The following is a 6,000-nucleotide window of genomic DNA, read 5'->3' as shown; positions in this document are numbered from 1 at the left end:
CCGGTATATATATTTTTTTAAGTGTGTGAGTGTGCATATATATATATATACGTTACATATATATATATATATATATATATATATATACTGTATATATACTGTATATATATAAATATAGGTGTGAAAAAGTGTTTGCCCCCTTCCTTTGTAAGTGAAGGTCTTTATTATTAAGGAAAAAATAAATCCAATTTAATTAAAAAAAAAAAAATAAGGAGAAGATAATACCCTAAACAATTATAGGTAATCTTATATCATATGAATTTCAAGTAGACACATAAACACTGAAAACGAAAAAAAAAACTGTTGAAAAATAGATTACCAAGAATCACTGATTATATTCAATTTATTTTAACTGTAGACACCAAACAAGGACAAACTATTAAAAAGAAGAAGTAACAAGACACAATAAAAAACAAAAAACATATATTAACCCCTTCACCCCGGAGCTTTTTCCGTTTTTTCGTTTTCGTTTTTCGTTCCCCTCCTTCCCAGAGCCATAACTTTTTTATTTTTCTGTCAATATGGCCATGTGAGGGCTTATTTTTTGCGGGACGAGTTGTACTTTTGAACGATACCATTGGTTTTACCATGCCGTGTAATAGAAAACGGGGAAAAAATCCAAGTGTGATGAAATTGCAAAAAAAGTGCAATCTCACACTTGTTTTTTGTTTGGCTTTTTTGCTAGGTTCACCAAATGCTAAAACTGACCTGCCATTATGATTCTCCAGGTCATTATGAGTTCATAGACACCAAACATGTCTAGGTTATTTTTTATCTAAGTGGTGGGAAAAAATTCCAAAGTTTGCAAAAAAAAAAAAATTGGGCGATTTTCCGATACCCGTAGCGTCTCCAATTTTCGTGATCTGGGGTCAGGTGAGGGCTTATTTTTGGCGTGCCAAGCTGGCGTTTTTAATGATACCATTTTGGTGTATATACGTTCTTTTGATCGCCCGTTATTGCATTTTAATGCAATGTCACGGTGACCAAAAAAACGTAATTTTGGCGTTTTGATTTTTTTTCTCACTACGCCATTTAGCGGTCAGGTTAATCCTTTGTTTTTATTGATAGATTGGGCGATTCTGAACGCGGCGATACCAAATATGTGTATGTTTGATTTTTTTTAATTGTTTTATTTTGATTGGGGCGAAAGGGGGGTGATTTAAACTTTTATATATTTTTTATTTTTTTTTTTATTTTTAAACACTTTTTTTAAAATTTTTTGGCATGCTTCAATAGCAGAAGCATGCACAACTCGATCAGCTCTGCTACATAGAGGTGAAGTACAGATCACCTCTATGTAGCAGAAATCCAGGTGTACTTTGAACGCCGACCACAGGGTGGCGCTCAAAGTAATCGGCCATCAACAACCATAGAGGTCTCAAGGAGACCTCTGGTTGTTATGGCAATGCACCGCTGACCCCCGATCATGTGACGGGGGTCAGCGGTGCGAGCACTTCCGGCCACGCGGCCGGGAGCGCTAGTTAAATGCCGCTGTCAGCGCTTGATGGCGGCATTTAACTAGTTAATGAGGGCGAGCGGATCGCGATTCCGCTCGCGCTCATTGCGCGCACATGTCAGCTGTACAAAACAGCTGACATGTTGCGGCTTTGAGGTGGGCTCACTGCCGGAGCCCACCTCAAAGCAGGGGATCTGCCAGCTGACGTACTATTCTGTCAGCTGGCAGAAAGGGGTTAAAACCAAAGGGGAGCAGGTCAGCACACACAGCACTATCACAGATCAGTAAGTGCAAGGAGTTTTAATTCCACAGTACAGAATGCCAGGAGCCCAAGGAAGCAAATTCAATATGCCATTAATATGAAGTGCAGTGCAAATATATATTTTATTAACAATAATCATAATCATGCTTCCCTAGTCTCCCATATATGGTATATATACCGTATGTACAGTGCCTTGCGAAAGTATTCGGCTCCCTGGAACTTTTCAACCTTTTCCCACATATCATGCTTCAAACATAAAGATACCAAATGTAAATTTTTGGTGAAGAATCAACAACAAGTGGAACACAATTGTGAAGCTGAACAAAATTTATTGGTTATTTTAAATTTTGGTGGAAATTCAAAAACTGAAAAGTGGAGCGTGCAATATTATTCGGCCCCTTTACTTTCAGTGCAGAAGTTCATTGTGGATCTTTGAATGATCCAATGTTGTCCTAAATGCCTAATGATGATAAATATAATCCACCTGTGTGTAATCAAGTCTCCGTATAAGGCTATGTGCACACGTAGGAAATGTGGTGCAGAATTTTCTGCACTAAATCTGCATCTGCAGATTTGATGCAGTTTCTGTGCAGTTTCTATGCAGTTTCTGCGCAGATTCTATGCAGATTCTATGCAGTTTCTGCGCAGATTCTATGCAGTTTCTGCGCAGATTCTATGCAGTTTCTGTGCAGTTTCTGTGCAGTACAATGTAAATCAATGTGAAAAAAAAAAAGCTGTGCACATGGTGCAGAAAAATCTGCAGCAGAAACGCTGCAGAACTGCACAAAAGAAGCGACGTGCACTTCTTTGAAATCTGCAGCGTTTCTGCGCAGATTTTTCTGCACCATGTGCACAGCTTTTTTTTTTTTCCCATTGATTTACATTGTACTGTAAATCACAGTGCAGTTCTGCAGCGTTTCTGCAGCAGAAAAATCTGCTGCAGTTCTGCACTAAAACTGCATCGTGTGCACATACCCTAAATGCACCTGCTCTGTGATAGTCTCAGGGTTCTGTTTGAAGCACAGAGAGCATCAATTTGCATTGCTAGAATTGACCCCTCCTCTCCCCGTTTTTAATGATTGACAGCAATATCTAAGCGGTTAAGCTGTTACGATCTGAACTTTGCTTATGGGAATGCCATAGGGCCCTTAGACAGAGGAACTGACCGGCTTCTCTGGCTTCTTGACATATTCTCATTGTGTTTTCTTGCAGACACCACTAGTAGGAGTACACTGCTCCTGTATAAATCTGTATGCAGTGAGCTCCCCCTAGTGGTGACTGCAGGCAGCTAGAGGTTTGTCATTTAATTCTGTGACTGTGACTAATTCTGTAGGTAATCTGCAAGTATGCCTGTGATAAATGGAGCTCTTACCAGTGGCATAACTTAATACTGGTGGTCCCGGTGCATAATCTCCCATAGGGCCCCTATCATGGTCCTTTAGTAGTGTTGGTCTTATCATATTATTATTATTATTTATTGTTATAGCCCATTTATTCCATGGCGCTTTACATGTAAGGAGGGGTATACATTATATGGGACCCTTTATGCCTCCCTCGGCTCTGGGTGACTGGAGGTAACTGTAACTCCTGCGCCCACCCTTCTGACCCCAATGTGTATGCTCATGTGTGTTCGGGGAGGCCATTGCCAGTTTTTCTATGGGGCCTTATTATTTCTCTATATCCCAGGTGATTTTTTTGTTTTCATTTCATCCACAATAAACACAAGGAACTGAAACGTGACATCGCCCCAATCACCCTGACCATTGTGATCGCCGTCACAAAGGAGAAAGGTAATATTCTATTTCCCGACAGGTTACTGGTGACAAGATGTGTTTCTTTTGACAATTTACCAGAGACGGACAAAAGGAACCGATTCTTCCTGTAAGGAACCAGAAGTGTCTGAAAGCAACAGTTGTCTATTGGCAGCAGGACGGCTGTTGTGACACGTAGGTCTATTCAGCATGTGGAGAATGCCGGGGATTATACCGGGGATGGGTCATTATTACATGTTTATGTATATCTGTACTCAGATGGCAGAAGTCTGATGGTGTATACCGTACATGGCAGCTATTTAGTCTTTACTCGTGAAAATATAGTCCAGCTTATTCCATTTGTGGGCCGGATTTAACACAGCACTCATGGATCAAGAGTTGGGTGCTGCGTTCTCCACTTGGAGCACCCGGATCCCTCTGTTCTTTGTGTCCTGTGCTCAAGCCTTATAGGCCGGATCATGTAGCAGAAAAATGCCACATGAGTATTCAGGTCGTTGTCATCCACGCCACTAGACTGCTTATCAGTTTTAACTACCTGACAAACCAAGCTCTGCTACTGTACATCACTGGGTAAACCTGCCTTATTGCTGTACCAGCTATGCCCATGACTCTGCTATAAAGCATGCTCTGCTACATCTTGCCTTATTATACAAGCTCTGCCTTGGATTCTCTCACAAACTCAGCTCTGTTACATTGCTGGGTAATCCTGTCTAATCATGCATCTGCTCTGCCCAGGACTCTGTGTCAAACCCGACTCTGCTTCATCTCTGGGTAACCCTGCCTTATTGCTCTATTATTATTATTATTTATTATTATTATAGCGCCATTTATTCCATGGCGCGTTACATGTGAGGAGGGGTATACATAATAAAAACAGGTACAATAATCTTGAACAATACAAGTCACAACTGGTACAGGAGGAGAGAGGACCCTGCCCACGAGGGCTCACAATCTACAAGGGATGGGTGAGAATACAGTAGGTGAGGGTAGAGCTGGTCGTGCAGCGGTTTGGTCAATCGGTGGTTACTGCAGGTTGTAGGCTTGTCGGAAGAGGTGGGTCTTCAGGTTCTTTTTGAAGGTTTCGATGGTGGGCGAGAGTCTGATATGTTGTGGTAGAGAGTTCCAGAGGATGGGAGATGCGTGAGAGAAATCTTGTATGCGATTGTGGGAAGAGGAGATAAGAGGGGAGTAGAGAAGGAGATCTTGTGAAGATCGGAGGTTGCGTGTAGGTAAGTACCGGGAGATGAGGTCACAGATGTATGGAGGACACAGGTTGTGGATGGCTTTGTACGTCATGGTTAGGGTTTTGTACTGGAGTCTCTGGGTAATGGGGAGCCAGTGAAGGGATTGACAGAGGGGAGAGGCCAAAGAATAGCGGGGGGACAGGTGGATTAGTCGGGCTGCAGAGTTTAGAATAGATTGGAGGGGTGCGAGAGTGTTAGAGGGGAGGCCACAGAGCAGGAGGTTACAGTAGTCGAGGCGGGAGATGATGAGGGCATGGACTAGGGTTTTTGCAGATTCTTGGTTTAGGAATGTACGGATCCGTGAAATATTTTTGAGTTGGAGTCGGCAGGAAGTGGAAAGGACTTGGATATGTGGTTTGAAGGAGAGATCAGTGTCAAGGATTACCCCGAGACAGAGAGCTTGTGGGACTGGGGAGAGTGGGCAGCCATTTACTGTAATGGATAGGTTCGTTGGGGGGTCGCGTGAGATGGGGGAAAGACAATAAATTCTGTTTTGTCCGTGTTAAGTTTTAGAAATCTAGCGGAGAAGAAGGATGAAATAGCGGACAGACATTGAGGGATTCTGGTTAGTAGGCAGAGTAGAGCTGTATAAGCTCTGCCTTGGATTCTGTCACAAACTAAGCTGTTTTCTTGCTGGCTAACACTGGCTTATCACTGTACATGTTCTGCCTAGGACTCTGTGACAAACCCAACTCTGCTATATAGCTGTGAAACCCTCTCTTACCGTCTCTGTCCTGGACTCTGATAAAGCAAGCTCTGCTACATCTCTGGGTAACCCTTCCTTATTGCTGTAAAAGCTCTGCCTTGGACTCAGCTTGGCTATATCGCTGTGTCAGTACTATTTTAGAAGAAAAGCAGAGAAAAGGAAGAGAGTTTTCTCATCCAATATTATCTGGGTAGATAGAGTGTAAGAAAAATCAGAGTACTAACCATAGAGAGATGTGCAGGATCAGGCACAACACTAGTGGAAAATGTGGCTGAGAAAAAAACACCTCCCAGCAAGTGAAGGCTGCTGCTTCGTTGGGTTATAAACCTCCACTATCCAAAGCTGTCGGAATCCAGCGGAGTCTTGGGAATAAAGGAAGCCGAGAGGAATAAACAAAAAGTCAGGCCAACGCCAAGGGGAACTGAAGTGATTCAACCAAATTGTATCAGCATATGTCAGAGGTGGCAGAGTAGAGGACCTCAGCAACATCAAGCCACTTCTGTCACAGTTACGCCTCATTGTGGTACCATTTTGGCCAGGACCTTGAGGGTTAACTTTTA

Source organism: Ranitomeya variabilis, chromosome 2 (genome assembly GCF_051348905.1).
Source record: "Ranitomeya variabilis isolate aRanVar5 chromosome 2, aRanVar5.hap1, whole genome shotgun sequence".
Classification (NCBI taxonomy): Eukaryota; Metazoa; Chordata; class Amphibia; order Anura; family Dendrobatidae; genus Ranitomeya; species Ranitomeya variabilis.
This window is presented reverse-complemented; position numbering follows the sequence as displayed.